A 19,272-nucleotide genomic window follows, 5' to 3' on the forward strand; every position below is an offset into this window, starting at 1 on the left:
TTTCCTCCCAGCATTCAGTTTAGTTTTCCCTACCTAGCTCTGTTATGCCTTGCACAGGCCCAAAGAAGCTTCTTCATGAACCAATGGTAGTAAAACATATTCACAGCACACAGAGGGGAATCCCACATCATTGACTAACTTGCTATGAAACTCTACATTGAATCTTTAGTGAACAATGTGTAGCACTCAGTCCCAGCATCACTTTTAACATGATTTTATGTGGAGAAAGGAATGCTTTCAATGTTTTCTTTTTAATGTAAATAGCCCAGAAGGCTAAATCGAAATATGGTGGAGATATTATCTCCCATGGGTGACAGCTGAGGGTAGCATTAGGGTTAGCTTTAAGAATGTGATCTACACATAGAAACTGAGTGGATTGAATATCTCCATTTCTCACTCCTAGGCACTGTTATTTTCAAATAACTTCTAACCAACAATGAAAAAAAGCCATGGATTTGAGTGGAGCAAGGTGGGTGTATTAGATTGTCTGTGGGATGGAAAGGGAAGAGGAAATGCTGCAACTGTATTATAATCTCAAAATTAAAGGGTAACCTTTAGCCTCAAAAGACTTGTTAGCATTAAAAAAGGTAAAACTATTTGTTTTTGTTTTTTTTGTCTTGTTTTGTTTTGTTTTTCAGTGAATTGTCCCCATCAGGAAAGGAGAGGGTTGGAAAGGAAGAAACATTTTCAGAATGTAAGAGAAAAAAAAATGTTTCTGGGACTTCATCAATCCTCAAATTTGTTCTTAAAAGTTAAAGTTAAAACAGCAAAATTTAAAGAGAGAATTAGATGTGCACTGTCTATGCTGGGGGATTTATTTATTTGTTTAGAAAGTCTCTACAGCATGTGAATTTAGTCAAGTGAAAATATTTTTAATTTTTTTTTCCAAATTTTATCAGTGTTTCTTTCAGGAGTACAGAAAAGAGTCTTACATGAAAAACATTAGGGATACAGAGGTCCTCCTACTTACAGAGAAGCACTAAGAGAATCAGGAATATTAATCACATAGGGGTGTCTCTTCAGTGGAGGAGATTCAAATAAAATCCAGCATTCCATCCAGAAAGCTGAGAGTGGAGGTTCTTAATAACCTGATGAGCTTGGCTGTTTGAAGGACAGTCCTCACTCTAGTTCCCCAGAATGATTATTCCAGACTCTTCCCTCCCTGGACCATTACCATTTCTTAATGGAGATGTCACAAGTACTTTATAGCCTGCTAACCTCTACACTATTGGTCAGAGACCACACTTTGAGCTATAGATCCCACCCTCATGGACTTTGTAAAGGAGTCTCTAAAATGTCGTCACACCTTAAGCTTCATTGTGCACCTGGAAATGGACTGATTGTTGAAACCTTTTCAAAAATTGCACTGTGGTTTAAATATGCTGACAACAAACCATGTGGAATTAGACTCCCCAAAGTCTGATACAGGCTCTTGAAATCAATCTGCACTAGGTTTTCATCCTCATCTCTTCATGGGCTTCCCTGTATGACACCTGTGGGGACCCCCTCACTACTCTCAGTCTAAAACTTCTGTTCTGTATCTCTTTCCCCGCAACTTTGCAATCAATATAATCTCAGATATGAGACACAGCTCATGACTGTTATGTACATGCCTTGAGTTGAATATCTAGAATGAGAGGGAGATAAAGAGAAAGAGAGAGAGAGAGAGAAAGGGAGAGAGAGAGAGAGAGAGAGAGAGAATGTGAGGGGGTGGGAGAGATAGAGAGAGAAACAAAATACAATACAAACAGGCAAGCCACATATCCACTCCTCTAAATGATTCAAAATAGGTCAGAAATATTAAAATACTAAAATTGTGTGGTTTACACTAAACTTCAGATAACACTGGCCTTCTTTTCTACACCCTTATTTTACTTCTGAAATATTTCCTCCACCATCAGCAATTATTTCTGACTTGATCTTGAACCAAAAATTTCAGTAAGAACAGTAATTTTTTCCTTATTTCAGTGGAAGATAAACCGCTAACATTTTAATTCTGTTTTAAAGAAAAGTATCTAATGTGAATTGTATTTTTTCCTTAGCATTCCATATCTGCTGATCTTTCTGTATACTGTTACTTTGTTCAATTAAGTTTAATTGAGGCATAAATCTCAGTGAACTTTAAAATGAAATTATACACATACATGAAATATATGTGAATCTGTAAAATGTGTCTCCTGGAACAATTCTTTCAACCATAAGGGAATACGTGAAATTTTTTAAAGCATACTTACTGCATATTTATGAAGGTCTTTAATTAAGATCCAGCTCATGTTTTTACTTATCCGCTGAAAACATTAATAAATTTTTACCTACACATTCATTATCCAGTAAGTATTTATTATTATTAACATAAGCATCTGTATAAAATGGTATCAAATATTTTAACAAAGTTTATTAGAATAGTCATGTACTGCAAAAAATGTTTTTAATTTGTTTACCCTTACACTGAAATTTAATCCTCTAATAAATAGATATAATGGAATTTTCTCAACAGTGATAAAATTTCACTAGGTTGAGAGTGAAGCAAGACACTTCTTAGTAAATTTTTCATGACTTTCCACATTTCTCTACACACGGGGTTAATAATTTCTTAATGTAATGGACACTTGTGTAGCTTGTGGAGTAATCTATGCATTTTGTACAGCATAGATAGTGTGTTAGCAGAACTTTCAATGAGGCGATGATGTTGCTAAGAGGCTCATAAGACAGTATATGTGGCAATTAAATGAGAATCATTTACATGCAGACAGATGCAGGCTTAACTAAGATTTGCTACCATGCCACCACTTGCTCTCCGAGTCTCCAGGCAAGTTGACCAACCTCTGTGATCTTCAGTTTCTCCATCTATAAAATATGAAGGAAAGCAGCACTCAGTTCATAGGGACTTAATGAGGGTCAATTGACATGGCGTTTATGTAATACTTACCACATCCTTAATACACTTGATGTTAATTAATATTGTTTCTAATCATAGTGCTATTATTCTGCTATCCTTGCATTACTGCCCAGCATTAATCATTCATCAGATATTTTGGGTACTGAATGACTTAATAATTTCATAAGATAATTAACATATAATCAGAACTCATACACTAAGGAAGTGTTGAAAAAGACAATAAATATTGTTAACAATATTAAAATTGATCACAACCCCAGATTACTACCAATAAGAACTTTAGCTCATATATTTCCGGATATTTTTTGTAGTAAACTATTTGTGTACATGTCCAAATGTGTGAACACACAAAAAATGTTTTAAGAAACTGAGATAATATTGTGCATATTGTTACACCTCCTGTTTTTTAATCTCTTAATCTCATATTTTATGTCTTTGATATCTAGATGTTTTTCCCCATTGATCACAAGACTCCTTTGTAACTTCCTTAAATTCATACTTAATCATAAATAGTAGCACACATCTTATTATATCCCTAACCATTCTTCTAGGCAAGTAATTTTTTCTTTTATTGAAAACATTTATTTTCATAAGTGTATTCTGATTAGAGTAGCCCTCCCCCTATGACTTCTAGTTCTTCCCCATCCCATAAAGATTCATACCCATTCTCGTTCTCCTTAAAAAACAACAAACTGGAAGCTATAGTATACAACCAAAGTTAGGGAGAAAAAAAAAGAGAACAAAGAAAAAACAAAAATGCCCTGACTTCACATTATGAGACAAAGAACTTCCAAAGTGCCACTGAGTTCATTTTGATGTCCATCTACCACTGAACATGGGATTTATCCTTAAAAGTGGGTTATTCCCACAGTAAGACTTTCTTTCAGAAAACAAATTTCTCATTTGCAAGCAGTTATCAATAGGAGATAGCTTCTGGTAGGGGTGAAGGTGTGTGTCCACTTCTCCTTTCAGCTCTAGAACTCCATCTGGTGCAGAGCATGTAAACACTGTGTATGATCTTTTTGAGTTCATATGTGTGCAGCCCTGCTGTATATAGAAGGTCTTATTTTCTTGGTGTTTTCTGTTACCTGTGCCTCTTACACTCCTTTTGCCTCCTGTTCTGCAGTTTCCTGAGCACTGAGAGGGAAGACATGGTGGAAACATCCTTTCTTTGGACTTAGTGTTCCAAGTCTCTCACTCCCTGCATATGGTATGGCCTTGGGTCTCTGTATTTGTTCCTATCTGCTGCAGGAGGAAGCTTCACCAATGATGATTGAGCAATGCACAGATAGATGCATATAGGAGAATGTATCTGGCAGTCATTGCATTGTTGTGTTCTTTTAGCAGAACAGTAGTGTTTGGGTTTCCCCTAGGTCTCTGGACTATCTAGTCTTAGTTGAAGGCCACCAAATGAGTGTCTGGTATGGGGTTCATCTTATGGAGTGGACCTTAATTTAAATCAGATATTTTTTGATTACTTTCAAAAGCTTTGTGACACTGTTTCTTCATTGTACCTTGCAGGTAGGTCTGTCTTAGAGAGTGAAGGCTTTGTAGCTGATGTTTCCCTTCTTCCTTTGGTAACATGCAGAGTACCTTCCATTCTGTAGGAGTGCAGGCTGGATGTCTCTCTGTTCAATGATTTATGTAGGTTGTCAGCAATAAGGTCTTACTGTCCATTTGTGGAGAGCCACCAATAGTATTGGCAACAGCATAAACTCTCTGGGAATCCCCATGGGAACTGATTCGATGTAACCCATTCTGATACTCAAAGCTTTATTTGGTGACAAGAGATGTCCATTTGGGGCTCTAGTTCCTTGTATATTTGGTGATTTCAGTTAGATCACCTTCATATATGTATATATTCTCGGAGGCATTTAATATGATTGGTTTCCATATGAACCCTCAAATAGCCCTTAGTTTTAGCTATCCTTTTCCATATTCTCTGCCTTGCCCCTGACTTTCCCTCTTACTCCATATTTGATCCTCCCATTCCAGTCCCCATTCCTCATCAATCCATAACTGTTTACTTTAGTTCCCCTTCCTAAGGAGATCCTTTCCATGATACTTCTTATATCAGTAAACAATTCTTTTTTTTTTTGATTTTGAGTCCTTTTGTAGCCCTGTATGGATGTAGGAAACTTTATTGATAAGAAAGAGAACAGGGTTCTCTAAGTGCTTCTACATTTGAATGTAGAGGATATGAAACTCTGAGGGAGAATGCAAAATGTCTTGGCTGCTAAGGTGAGTGTGGACATCACCTGAGTGTCATCACCTGAGGACATTTCTTCCTCTTGTATTCTTTCTGGTTTGGGTGGTCCAGGGTTTCTAACTCCTTGGAGGTTGAGAAGATTATGAAGTCCACCATGCTGTTGCTATAATCAAAATCAGGAAAACACTTTGACAAAGTGTTAACTAAAGACAGTATCATACACAGCACCAAATGTGTAAGGGTAGTTGTTGCTAGTAGAATCACATGAGACAACCTGATCCCCGGTAAAGACCAGGATGCCTCTTAGAGTGCTCTCTGATATACGACTGATTCCTTGGTGTCACGACATTTGTCACCTTTCTCTGGGCACAGGACAGACCCCTCATGGACACTTTGGAGGTAAGCATGTAAAAAACTGTGTCAGTGAACTTCCTGTTCACCCCTGGAATGGTCTTGCCTGAAACCTTGACAGCACCAGGAGATACAGTGTTGATGCTCTTGGAACCTTCACTACTTATTACATCAGTTTCCCAAGGGGTGGTGATGTCATGGACTCTGCTCCTGAGTATTTCCACAGTGCTGAAGTTGGCATGAGTGAACTTTAGATGTATGCAGGGATGTTGGGGGCAGGGGTAGGTAAGCAGTTCATGGTGTAGGAGGCATTATTCATTATCTTAAGTGTTCTTGAGGGAGTTGTCATAGTTCTTATGGTTTACACTCATCACAAACATGGTAACATCAATAGAAAGGGCTAAAATGTAAACCCCTTTGGCTCCTCTCTTCAAGTATGATCTTCAATATTGTTCACAGTAGTAAAGACATCAATAGAATACATGATATACTTAGCACTGCCCTTATAGGTATTGGTGGGACCTTACTCCTAGAAGATGGAGATAGCATCCTATTGATCAAAGTTTCTGTTCAGCCTTGACTCTGACATGAAAATTGTTGTGGACAAAACCATACTAGAATATGTAGACCATAACCATGTGCTCTAGACAGCAAAATTTATTCACCCTCATTTCCCGAGTTTAAGTAAGCACTTCAACTTGTTTCTGGGATGGGAAGGCATATAGACCAGTTTCTTCCATTTATATAAATCACATAATAGGTAAAACCAATATATGCTATCAGAAATCAGAATAATAACCATCCTTCTCTGGAAAAACATGCATAATTACTGAGAAATAATGAATGTTTATGATAATAAATATGCTAATTACCCTGACTTGGTTATCAAACAATGTATTAATATAGCAACACATAATATTGTATTCTATATGTATGGTCAAAATCAAAATCAAAACTCAAATAGAAAATGACAAGATACTTTATCCTTGTAGAGAGAGGTGAAGGGTTTGCAGGGAACACAGAAGATTCTGTCACACTGGATCTATTTAGGGCATTGATCTACACAGTAGCACTATGGATGTATGAAAAGTTATTATGTTATTTATGGTTTGTGCTTTATATGTATTAATATTCATAATGAGTTACAATGTAAATATTATTTATAATACTTTGATGAAAATGAAATCTATACTTATTTTTTTAATTTATATATGTGATATTTTTATCTTCATAGGCAGAAATCAAATACAGTGGAAAGGAAACACAATTGAACACAGAGATCAGAGATCAGTACTATTATTTGTGTATCCCTGGTCAGATAACCCCTCTGAACTTCAGATTTTGTCTGTAAAATAGAGAAATTATAAAGTTATGTTCACGTTTAAATGAGATGTTTGTTGGGAAAGTTCTTGACAATTTTACCATACAATTTAAAGCTCCCAAATATTTTAGGTGAAATTAATAGAATGTGATATAATTATGGACATAGAGAAAAGATACAGTTCTTTTATTGAATAATTGATCATAGCCACTAAATTGTATAGTATGACAGAGAAGAGGTACTAACCTCACAGAGGTCACAGACATAAAATTGCAAGTTATTTTTTATTCATCATTTAACAAATGTTTGTTCTGAGTCCTTGACAGGATCAGAACAGGATCACTCACCTGGGATCAGAAGAACATAAAGTCTGCTGCACTTTTGAATCATTCATTCTATGGATGAGAGAGTTGTGTTACCTGTGAAGATCTCAGCTCAAACTTTGGGCACCCTGCTTCACTTTTCTACCTCTCAGCACCCTGACCCGAACAACACAAATGATGAGAGATCTTCTTAGCATCCTTAGAAGGAAAGTGATGTCATACACTTGTCCACGATCTGTAGGTCAGTAAGGGCAGGGTGGAAGCTCCTATCAAAGTCATGTGGGCCTGACATCCATAGACAGGTGTGTGAATACCCTATCTCTGTAAAAATGGCAGTGCCTATCATTTGAAGCTGTTCTTAACAATTAAAATGATCTAGTTAAAATCTGGAAATATATTGTATCAACTATATAACCATCATGAGTTTTTCAAAAGTTTTCAGTTCTGTCAATACTTTGCTAATTTACATGTGACAAATGCATATTATACATATTATCAATATTCCTTCCCAGCTGTACTTCTTGTATTTGTTTTTTAGCTGTCAATTATTTTTCATATATTCTTTCATGCCAATAAAACTCCAAAGAAACTTAGAATGTCACTTTTGTCTCCCACTCTTCAAATTTCCCTCTTTCTACAACTCCAGGTCTCAGCCTTTAGGACAGCACCAAACACCACTCTCAATCATGATCCAACTTCCACTGGTTTCACACATTCATCTTACAATGTTTCAACTCCACACTTTTCTGTTTCATCAAGGAAGAATACAGACACTCCATCTCAGCCCTACTCATAAGTCACATGCCAAACACACCCATTTGACTTTTTCCTTGCCCACAACATACTGGCTCAGATATACCTGTCTTCTGTCTTCAGAAAAAAAAAAAATTCAATGCCAGCCAAACTTTCTCAACCTTAGTCCTTCTACTTTTGCTTTTCCTCAATATTTATACAAAATAAAAAAAACATGCAAACTCTAATGCATGATCTGTGTAAGGGCAAAAACTAGAGTTTGATTTTGTGGCCTTTCCATTATGACCCAGAGGCTTCAAATTTGCTAGCCAGGGTAAGCAGTCATTCGATGGTCCCCACAGTAGGGGACTATTTCTCTGCTGTTTCAAGGAAATAGCCACAGACAATATGCAAACAATTCGATGTGACTGAGGTCCAATAAAAGTTCATTTTTAAAGTTGATTGCAATCAAGGTGTCATTTTCTGACCTCCAGTCTAGAAGAGATGACAATGGTGATTATGTTGTAGTTGAAGCAAACAGCTGAAACATTAGAGAATTTTCCACTTGGAAGGTGTTGTGCTGAACACTGTGTAATGCAACACATAACATTATAGGGTAATATAATACAGCACTGTTTGACAGATTGAGAAACCAAATTTATAAAACTATTAAACATATTGCCCAATGCCCTAAAGATGAAATGTATCCGATTAAAACATTCTTAAACAGTTAGCTGTTCTTCCTGACCTGAGAATTCCCCATAAGCTTTTCAGTTCTGATGTGATATCAATCTTTGACACTATTGAAGTAATAAGTTTCAGAAAGCATTCTCCTTATCCGTACTTCAGCTAGTACTTAATCCTAGTCTCAGAGCTACATTCGACTTTAGGAGCATATGGAACCCCATGTGGGGACTTTTGTTCAAATTCCAGAACCTCCAGTGTTTTTGATGTTTGTTTTAGCAGATGTTAAATGGAATTTTCAAATGAGTTTTAAAGTATGATGGAGATGTTGGTGTACTTAGCTGCATGGGGGAACCATTTTATCCTTGAAAAGATAGGACTCGATGCTTTTTTTGCTCAGGATTGTGATCCCTGTAACTTGTGAAGTTCTTTTGAAATCACACTGGGACTAATGTGTCAGATGTGGCTACGATTCAAAGCCTCCCTGAGTTTTTCTCAATAAGACGAGTAATAGAAAGAGTGTTTAGTGACTGTGACACTCCCTGACAAGGACTGATTAAGAGGCAGTTTCTTACTCGAATTTCCTTCAGCTAATGTCAAGAGCGAATAAAGATAATGATTCCCATGTCTCAGGGCTCACTCAGAGTGATGGGTCCAGCAACTGCAGCTGTATCCAAGTACAGAGATTCACCACAGTGCAGTAACTCAAGGCTACATTATTACTTATCTCAATTGATCTAGTGAAGGAGTGGCTTTTGTAGAAAGTGTGGAAAATAATAGGGAGTAAGCAATGACAAAGAAAAGCAAGGAAAGGAATAATGTCTATGTAATATCACCAATAACTGATAGATACAAGTGTGTTCCTAATCAGAGAATTGAGATTATCTAAAAATATAACCATTTTACAGATACATGCAAGAAAATTCACACAGAAATAATACAGATGAGTCCTAGAGCATGAAATCTTTTAATCTACTTCATAAGTCAAAATTCCAACTGGAAGTGTTAGCTCTAAAAAGACATCTTTGTTTCCTAAGTAGATACCTTCAACTGGAACAATAAGAAGAGACATGACTCTTAATTGGTTCTAGACTGATTTTTAGAGTCACAATTGTTTATTCTTTCATTGTCATGCTGACAACAGTTTGTTCTGGATAGGCAAAAATGATATGGAGACAGAAAAGCACTGCTGGAGCTAAGATGAACATTGAGATGATAAATTTTGAAAATTTTTAATTTTGGACCAGAAAGCGTCAGTGATTACATCCTGAGCATCAGTATAGGTTACAGGACATTCCAGATGTGTGGAACTTTCAGACATTAGTATCTTCACACTAGTGTGGAATGAGTAAATGGAACACCTAAATCCAGAATATCTGGGAATTATGCATAACCAAATGAAGGGAAGGCTATTTAAGTCTCTGCAATGCACACTCCTTGGGTGTGGAATTGAGATAATTCTAATATAGCTCCTGGGGAGGTTATGAGGATAAAAAATGCTTGATGATGATAAGGAAGAAAATCTCTTCAATGAAAGGGGAAAGGTCAAGATGGCCTAAATTAAATTTCACAAGCAATATTTTAAAAATCAAGCCTGTTATTAAAGAAAAATGTGTCATACATGATATTTTTATATCATATATAAGTTTACATATCAATTAACACTCATTATTGAGTTCCTAGAGAGTCCCTTCTAAAAACAGAAGTATTTAAGTTTGGATATTTAAATGAGTAAGTGTTTAGAATTTTGCTTTAACATTGAGAAAGACAGTATATTAACTAGAAAAAGTAAATGCAAATATTTAGAAGGTAGAAAAACATAAATTATAGACATAAACGAACAAATTTTACTCTGGCAAGAATGAGGTACATAAATCCTAGGAAAAGATAAGAGTGATACAATAGAAATATTCTGTCCATAGTTCAAAATTACTAGGTAATTTTGTGTAAATGTATATGGATGTATGTGTAGATACACAAATAAGTGATAAACAGGTAGATAACAAAAGGAGCTAAGAAGACACAATACATATTTAGATAAATTCTTAACTAATTAAGGAAAATAATTAGCATTTCCAGGATCAGGAACATGGGCAAATTCTTCAGTGACTTGTTTATATATGTGGGTCTTATTTCTTCAGAGTCTTTCCAGTGTTGAAATCTGTGCCTTGTCATTGCTATGGATTCTACAGAATGCTTAGAGGTAGTGTAAATGCATAGAGTAGAGACTAATAGGGTATTTGATTTTAGTAGCACGGGATTTTCACAGTACAAAAAGTCAGCATGAACTTAGGTGAACGTGCTACTGACTTCTTTTTACAATATGAAAATATTCAAGACTTGGAAAGGAAGAAGGAATGCTGAGGGTTTTTATTATTGGTTTATTGATTTGGCATAACTTCAGACAATGGGAATCTGAGGGAGAGGAAAGGCAAGTCTTTCCTAGAGTGTTTTAACAATTAGTGTGCATCAGAAAAGACTGCCAAGTGTCAGAGTCTTATGTTGCCATTCTAAATCAAAACTTCTTCAAATGAATAGAGTTATTATACAGAACAATAGTGATGGTAGGCTTAAATAATTGTTCAATGGTTACTAGATATAGGAGAGAAGAGCAATGTGCCTTATTGGCATCTCATTTTTGAGCAACCAAAAACATCTTTTAGCAAATGTTTCTGAAGCCTTTCTCAATACTCTGAGGTCAAATCAAGAAAAGTGGACAATTGCCTCAGAAACTTTAGGAAGGTTCTGGCTACTTGAGCTATTGTAACAGAGAGAAAGCAAAAATATTCAACTGAAAAAATGTTTTAAGTGTTAACTAATTTAAAGCAAGACTGTTCATTATTTTAATAATGAAAAGTCTTAGTGATTCTATCTTTCTTATAAGAGATTCTGAGCTAAGACATTCATTCAGATTATATAATCAATTACGTTGTTGTTAAAACAAGCATTCTGTCAACTTGGAAATATCTCAGATCACAAATATCCATAGGCATTGTGAGATCATGCAAAGGTACAAACTAGCTCTTCTATGAGAAGTTCTAGAATTTTCCCAAAGCATGTATGATGACCCAGTCACTGATGGTACTTACACCACAGTCAGAGCATGTCTGACCATCATGGGTGAGATGAATGCTATTTAGAAAGAAAATCCTTAAATGAAAGAATGTTGAATAATTCTTTATACACCAACGTATTAATAATAGAGCCCCCTTGACTGTGGTTGCTCGTAAAGAAACACCATAGAGAGAAAATGCCAAAGACACTTAGGTCAATGTTCTTCCCAATGATAGATCTGCTAGTACACTTCAATCTTTCTATTCAAAATAAAGTGAAAGTTTGATATATACAATTTGGTGGTAAATCTCATGCAACTATCTGGTGAAAATATAATGTGAGAGAAGTTACTTAAGATTACCAATCGACTACCTTTCCAAAATGTAATGCATGACTGAGGAGATGGCTTAGTGGGTAAAAGCACTAACTGCTCTTCCAGAAGACCCAGGTTCAATTCTCAGCACTCACACGACACTTCACAATCCTCAGTAGTTCCAGTTCCAAAGTATATGACAACCTCTTTAGCCTCCACATGTACCAAGCATTCACATGGTGCACAGATGTATATTCAGGCAAAATAACCCACACATAAAATGAATAAAACTACATGTATTTGAAACTGTAATATTACATTTACTTCTTTGAAAATTATATTCCAGTTAAGTAACATTAATTATTAATGGATGATTTTGAATGAATCCATCTTTGTTTTATTTATATAAGTATTATCAAATAAATAAAATAAATAAATAGATAAATAAATAAATAAATAAATAAATAAATAAAAGTGTTCAGAGCAATGCACACATGAGCAATACGCAGAGAAGGGAGGTTTGTCTTAATACATAATCTTGTGACAATAGTCATCTTTTCTTTTAGTTTAATCAGCAGGATAGAATGTGTGCATCTATCTTTCCAACAAAATGGAACAGTGGTGGCAAGGGTAAAAACAATTCCCCAATTCACACAGTTAACATGTGATGAGACTAGGTCTAAAAATGTATCCACTATCAGCCTAATTGCCACAGGGGGAGATTCTCCAGAAATAATGCATTTACTCAGGAAGATTTACAAACAGAGGTGCTGATGCCCTTATCTTATAGATGTATTTTAATAAGACAAAGGGAAGCAGGGTTTTAAAAACAAAATGAGTACAGATATGAGATGAAAACATTGATTGTAAGGGCATATTCAAGAAAACAATGGTAGTTTGTTAATGGGAGTGATTTTTCTGTATGCATCCAGTGGTTCTTGCATCTCATGCAGGTCATTGACAAAAGTTCTTGCTACAATCATATATGTGTGAGAGGCAGTCAAAGAGTTTGCGTAGTTCTTATCCTGGGTATATAAGCATGAGGACATGTTCCCCTTATCAGTTCTCTGGTTCTACTTTGGATGGACACAAGTAGTTGCATATTGAAATAAAAACTTTCAGGCATCTATATTTTAATACACACTTACATAAATATTCATTTGTTACTTACAAATGTACTTTGCAGGGATTAGTTTTAATTTATTCTTCTCTCATATATTACATCCCAACCTCAGTTTCTTCTTCTACTCCTTTCAATCTCTCCTCCCCCGTCTCCCCTTTCCCCCATTCCACTCTTACCCCCATTTTCCTTCAGAAAAGAACAGGCATTCCAGTGATATCAACCATATAAAACATAACAAGTTACAATAAGACTAGGCACATACCCTCATATAAAGAATAGATAAGGAAACTTAGCAAGAGGGAAAAGGGTCCCAAGAGAAGACAAAAGAGTCAGAGACAACCCTTACTCTCACTGTTGGTAGTCCCACAAGAACACTAAGCTACACAACCATAACATATATAGAAAGGACCTAACAAAGACCCATACAGGTACCCTATTATTGCCTCAGTCTCCATGAGCCCCTTTGGTTATGTGGCTTCTTGTAATGTCCTTGTTCTTGTAATGTCCTGGACCCCACTGTAGAAACTGTTGCGTCCTCCCTCGACCAGCAAGGAAAACACAACACCCGGAGCTCTTCTTGCAGCAGTTTATTGAGGACTTTATTCACAGCAATCTATCTCCTTCTCCTTCTCTCTCTCTCTCTCTCTCTCTCTCTCTCTCTCTCTCTCTCCAGGTAAACCTCTCCCAGCCCTTAAGTAGGCATGCATGGGCTGCCAACCCTGAACTGCCAGGTGGGCACCGCCCATAGGTCCACGCATACACAAGCAGCTGATAATCATTGCGTAATCATAGCATAGGTCAGGCCTTAGCCATCTCAGGAGTTGATCATACATCTCCATCAGGTGTGACTCCATGCAGCTCGCTATAAGAAACAATCCTTTCTCTCCCTATTTGACAGAGTACCCCTGGCTCTGCCTAGTATTTGACAGTGATTCTCTACATCAGTTCTTATTAATTGCTGGATGAAGCCTTTCTGATGACAACTGGGCTAAATTCTTGTCTAGGCATGTAGCAGAATATCAAGAGGATTTCACTTCCTTTTTGGGCCAGTTGTATTTGGTTCTATTCTAGATCTCTGGGCTATCTAGTCTCTGCTTCTTGGCCATGCAGGCAATGTCAGGTGTGGACTCCCATTCATTACAAGGTCCTAATTTGAACTCTCATTTGCTGGCCACTCCCACAAGTTCTGTGCCACCTTTACCCCAGCACATCTTGCAGGCTGGGAAAATTGTAGGTTGAAGGTTTTATGGCTGGGTTGTTGTCCCACTTCCACCACGGGAAGCCTTGCCTGGTTACAGAAGATGGCTGGTTCAGGCTCTATATCCCCCATTACTAGGAGCCTTTATTAAGGTGATCCTCATAAATTCCAGGATGTTTTCATTGCACTAGGTTTCCACATCACCACCAAATTGTCCCCCAATTATAGTTGCCTCTCCCAGTACTCTCTCCTTCCGACCTCCCCTACCTCATCCCCTTTGTTCCCTCCCCCACCCACCCCATTCAGCCTACCCATGAAATATATTCTATTTCTTCTTTCCAGGGAGAACCATATGTCCTTTCTTGAGCACTTCTTATTACTTAGCCACTCTGGGTATGTGGATTAAATAAATGGCTAATATTCCCTTATAATTGCGTACATACCATGTTTGTAATTTGGGGTCTGGGTTACCTAACTCAGGATGATTTTTTTCCAGTTCCATCCATTTGTCTCCAAATTTCATGATGCTATTGTTTTTAACAACTGAGTAATTGTACAAATGTACCACATTTCCTGTATCCTTTTTTCTTTTATTGAAAATAGATGTTTTATGCAATATAATCTGATCATGGCTTCCCTTCCCCCAACTTTTCCCAGATGCACCCTACATTTAAATTTACACATTCACTTGCATACCTTAAGGTCTCTATTTGAATTACTTGACAGTGGAGTAAAGTATGAAGACAAATGAGACTAATGAACAAAAGTCTAAAACAGAGTCCACTTTAAGGAATGGCATCCAGGATGTTCACAGCTAGTAGGTATCAGCAAAACTCCCAAGGAAAGCGCTATCATAAGGTATTGACAGAATAATCTATACTGTGGCCACATGAAATCGGTGCAGGGGACTTAGATGTTATGTTCTGAAGCTAGGTCTTTTTTAATAATTATAATTTAGTACTAGCAGGCTGTTCCAATCCTAGCACTTTTGTAGCATTTGGCAGATCTACAGAAGAGGAAAGAAGCAGACTCTCTACAAGTGTTTAGGAAAGCAAAGACTATCTACAAGTGTTTGGGAAGAGAAGACAGAAATCGTCACTCAGGGAAGATAGTCACTGCATATCCCTGGAGTTTTGAGAAGATGTCCGAGCTAAAGAAGGAACAACTTGGTAAGATCTAAGATGAAGTTGAATGCTGAATTCAAGATAAACCTAATTGTATTAATAAAGGAGTTGATAACGGACATTTCAGGGGCATGTTATCATATACTTACTGTTTTCCAATTAGTCACCCTGAAAAAGATAAAGAAAAGCATTTTGCCTTTTAATTATTAGCCAATGGCATCAACAGAAGCTACCCACCTCCCGGTGTCACACAATTCAAACTAGCTTTTATAATCTCTACCACTCTTTAAACTCCTGTGTGAATTCTTGGTTGGAAAGATGCTCAGCCTCTGTCTCGGCAGTCAACTGTGATTGTGGGTGGTTCTCTGGTCCAGCACAGAAATGTTACCAAGTGCTGTTGTCTTCAGAACTTCTAGGAAGAAGCAATTTTCCAGATCACTAATCCAGGCTCAGATTTTGTCCCTGGATATTGAGGTTTGTCTTTTTCCACTGATAGTTTGCATGAAAGTCTCAAATCTTTTGGCAATCTGAATTTACTATTTGAACTGTTTAACATCTATTAATGATTATAATAGAATTTTGACATTTCTATATAATTGTTTCCAATTCCTTCATTTCCAAGTTCCCTAGACAGAATGTTTTGTATTCTAATCCCTGGTGAGTAAGAGATACTATAGATCCTTCTAATGATGTGTAGGGCTTTCTCTAGTCCTCTGTTGCTATTGCTCATGTTTAAGCATGACTTTCAGAGCAGATACATATCCTGTTGGAAACAGACAGTGATGAGCTACATGCCAATGTCCTGTTAGAAACATGCTTCTCCTGGCTTTCTTCACACAGTAGTCTAGTGCCACACAGAGAGGTGAATTTCTTACTAGCTAGAAAGAACACACTAGGTACCCAACTGCATCTCCCTGAAAAATACTTAAAACTAGGCTCCCAGTGAGTCTGGATTAGTGGAGATTATCATAGAGGATTTAGTTGGCATTGACATTTTCTGCTTGAATGAGTACCTTTTTTAAAATGTCTTTTCGACTTTTGTCCTTTGAAAAATATGATCAAGGAGTTTGCCAGTGATTCAATATTATTACTAATTTGAAATAACAATGTAATCATGAGAAAAAGAGACAAGGTTTAAAAAAGCAATCTTTTTAACTAACTAAACCTCTCTTTGAGTCTGGAGAGTGTAATTAAATCCAATCCAATGTTGTAACTCAGTAAGACACAACTTAATCTTGTGTATAAATATACAATCCTAATTGTTACAGCATCATGAAACACAAGTCAGCAGGTATGTGAGACAGCACCTAGAGAAGAGTGGCATAAGTACTTTCCTAAAGTTCAAAATACATTAAACATAGTCAGAGGCAAAATAACCCTTCTCCCAGGTATAACATTTTCCTGAATTTCTACAAGCAACAAGACTGAGATTTTTGAACGACAGACATACTAAGTTCTGAGTCACCTACAGGGTTAAATAAAATCGGCTTTCACAACAAGAGAAGTGAGAGAAAATGTCAAGCAGTCTATGATTAGAAGCTTTAGTTGGGCAACAGATCTGATGGATAATATGGTGATAAAAGATGTATAATAAATTTATATTAAATTAAAATGAATACCATAGTAATATAAATTTATATATTATAAATACATGTCATATCTATGTAGTAAGGGCAATGGGTTGCCTGAAACTTTTCCTTTGTTTTTGTGGTTTTGGATCCAATCTTTGATTTGCCTTCAATCATAAAACTAACTTCAGCCTCTTTCTGTTTCTGTCTCTTTCTCTCTGTCTATCTGTCTCTCTCCATCTCTCTAGTTCTCTTTTTCCTTTTCTTCTATTTCAACCATCCTTTTAAAAGTTACCATGATGTTAATGATGATCAACTAAGCATTAAAAAATCTACGTTGTTCAACTTATAAAACTTTACTATTTAAGGTGCATTCTCATCCTCTATTTCTGTCTCCAGAATACTTCAATACAGGATTGGGCTTGGAGAAATTTTAAGGTTGCCATAAAAAATTAGCAGGAAGGAATCAACTTAAGTATACACAAGTTATTTAGCATTTCTAATATGTTTAATTGTTCTGGATGCCAGCACAAATAAAATGCATGCACAGAGAAGGTAGAATGAAGACATTATTTTTGTCGATGACTGTCTTCAGAGGAGAAAGTCTGTTTCAGGAGTTCAAACACATTCCTTTTTGTTTCCATGACAGGCAGCACTGACTCATTACTACATGCTTTACTTCTGAGGCCAAGTGGTCTCTTGGGTAATCTGTCAATGTGGTGTTCCCAGCAGCCAGTGCCAACGAGGATTAGCACACAAATCAAAATCTCTTTGTCCTTTTCATGGAGAATGGAAGCTTCAAACATATAAAGTTTAATTCCTTTAGTCATCATCTAAGTAAGGTATAAATACATATTTCTTTTTTGTTGCTTTTTGTTCCTGAATGGTAGTTTTACGTAGTTCCTTATGTCAACCAGGATCTTTAAAATGGGCTTTTAGGTAACTTCTCTTATTTATGGTACAAATTTCTTTTCCTAAAAGTTTTTGAAAATCCCATACATGGGTGAAGTAATAAGAGTGGCAGGGCTGCATCCCCAAAACCCCGGCCACCTGCTCGGCTTAGCTTATGCCCCGAAATAATTACACGGACACTGTATTCTTTTAAACACTGCTTTGCCCATTCTCTCCTAGGCTAATTCTCACATATTAATTTAGCCCATTTCTAATCATCTGTGTATGGCACCCCAAGGTGCGCTTACCAGGAAGATTCTAGCCTAGTCCATCCTGGGTGGGAGCTTCATGCCGGAGCGGGGCATGGCGTCTCTCTCAGGCGTCTGCTCCCTAGAGGAGAGCTTTCGAGTCTGACCTCACTTCCTCTTCCTCCCAGCGTTTTGTTCTGTTTACTCCACCCACAGGGCCAAGCAGTTTCTTTTTTGGCCAATGACCTTCCTCCATCATTTCCCCTTTTTCGGTTTAAACAAAAAAAAAGGCTTTAACTTTAACATAACAAAATTACATATAACAAAACAGTTATCAAGTAAAAGTTACAAAAATCTTTATCATAACTAAGGAAAACTATAACTATAACTAACTATTCTTAATTCCATCAAAGACTCCAGAAAGATACAATACTACCTAAGCAAACAGGAAAAAAGCAACTTTTAAAACTCTAGAAATGACAAAGACATCTCGCTGCCTGGACAGTCACCCAAAGTTCTTTTGTACCGTTGGGGCATCCATCTTCAACCTTCAGGCCCATGGTATCCAGCAGACATTTCCATGAAGCAGGACATTTCAAAGTCAGTTCAGTCACTATCTGTTGTGTCCTGCAGAATGTCTTTCAGACTCTTTCATGAATCAGGAACCCCGAAAGATCATCTCACCTTAGGCAAGTTCAGTAGTCCTCTCTCTGTGGGTTTTCTGTGTCTAGTTTATGCAATAGTCCAGGCAAGAGCAGTTTCTTGCCCAAATGGCTATCAAACTCCATAACGAGCCTCTTCGATGCCCATCTTCCTCTTGAAGTAGATTGGTGCTGCCAGGAGCAGAGTGTCTCATTGTCATGAAAAGTCCTAAGTTATTAAAATATTTTAAATGCCATATTCTGCAGCCTATGAGAGATATGAAGAATGCCTATCTGAAATATATCTCTATATGTCTAGAAAATCTAACATGACTACAAGCTTTACTATTATCGATGATTATCCATTAACAACCTATATTTCTTAATTATACAGTACGTATTTAAATGAACTGCACAATCACAATACCTTAATCAAAATCAGAAACACTTATACATATAACAAAATTGACCTTAAATTTCTATCAATAAAGCAAAATCTATACTAATGTAAATTATTCCTATCTATATCATATCCCCCTTTAAATGTAAAAGGATGTTTATAAACCATATTTGGGAACATGGGCGCAGTTTTT

This window comes from Microtus oregoni, unplaced genomic scaffold (genome assembly GCF_018167655.1).
Source record: "Microtus oregoni isolate MIOR12 unplaced genomic scaffold, Mior012 000011F_ref0000422, whole genome shotgun sequence".
Taxonomy (NCBI): Eukaryota; Metazoa; Chordata; class Mammalia; order Rodentia; family Cricetidae; genus Microtus; species Microtus oregoni.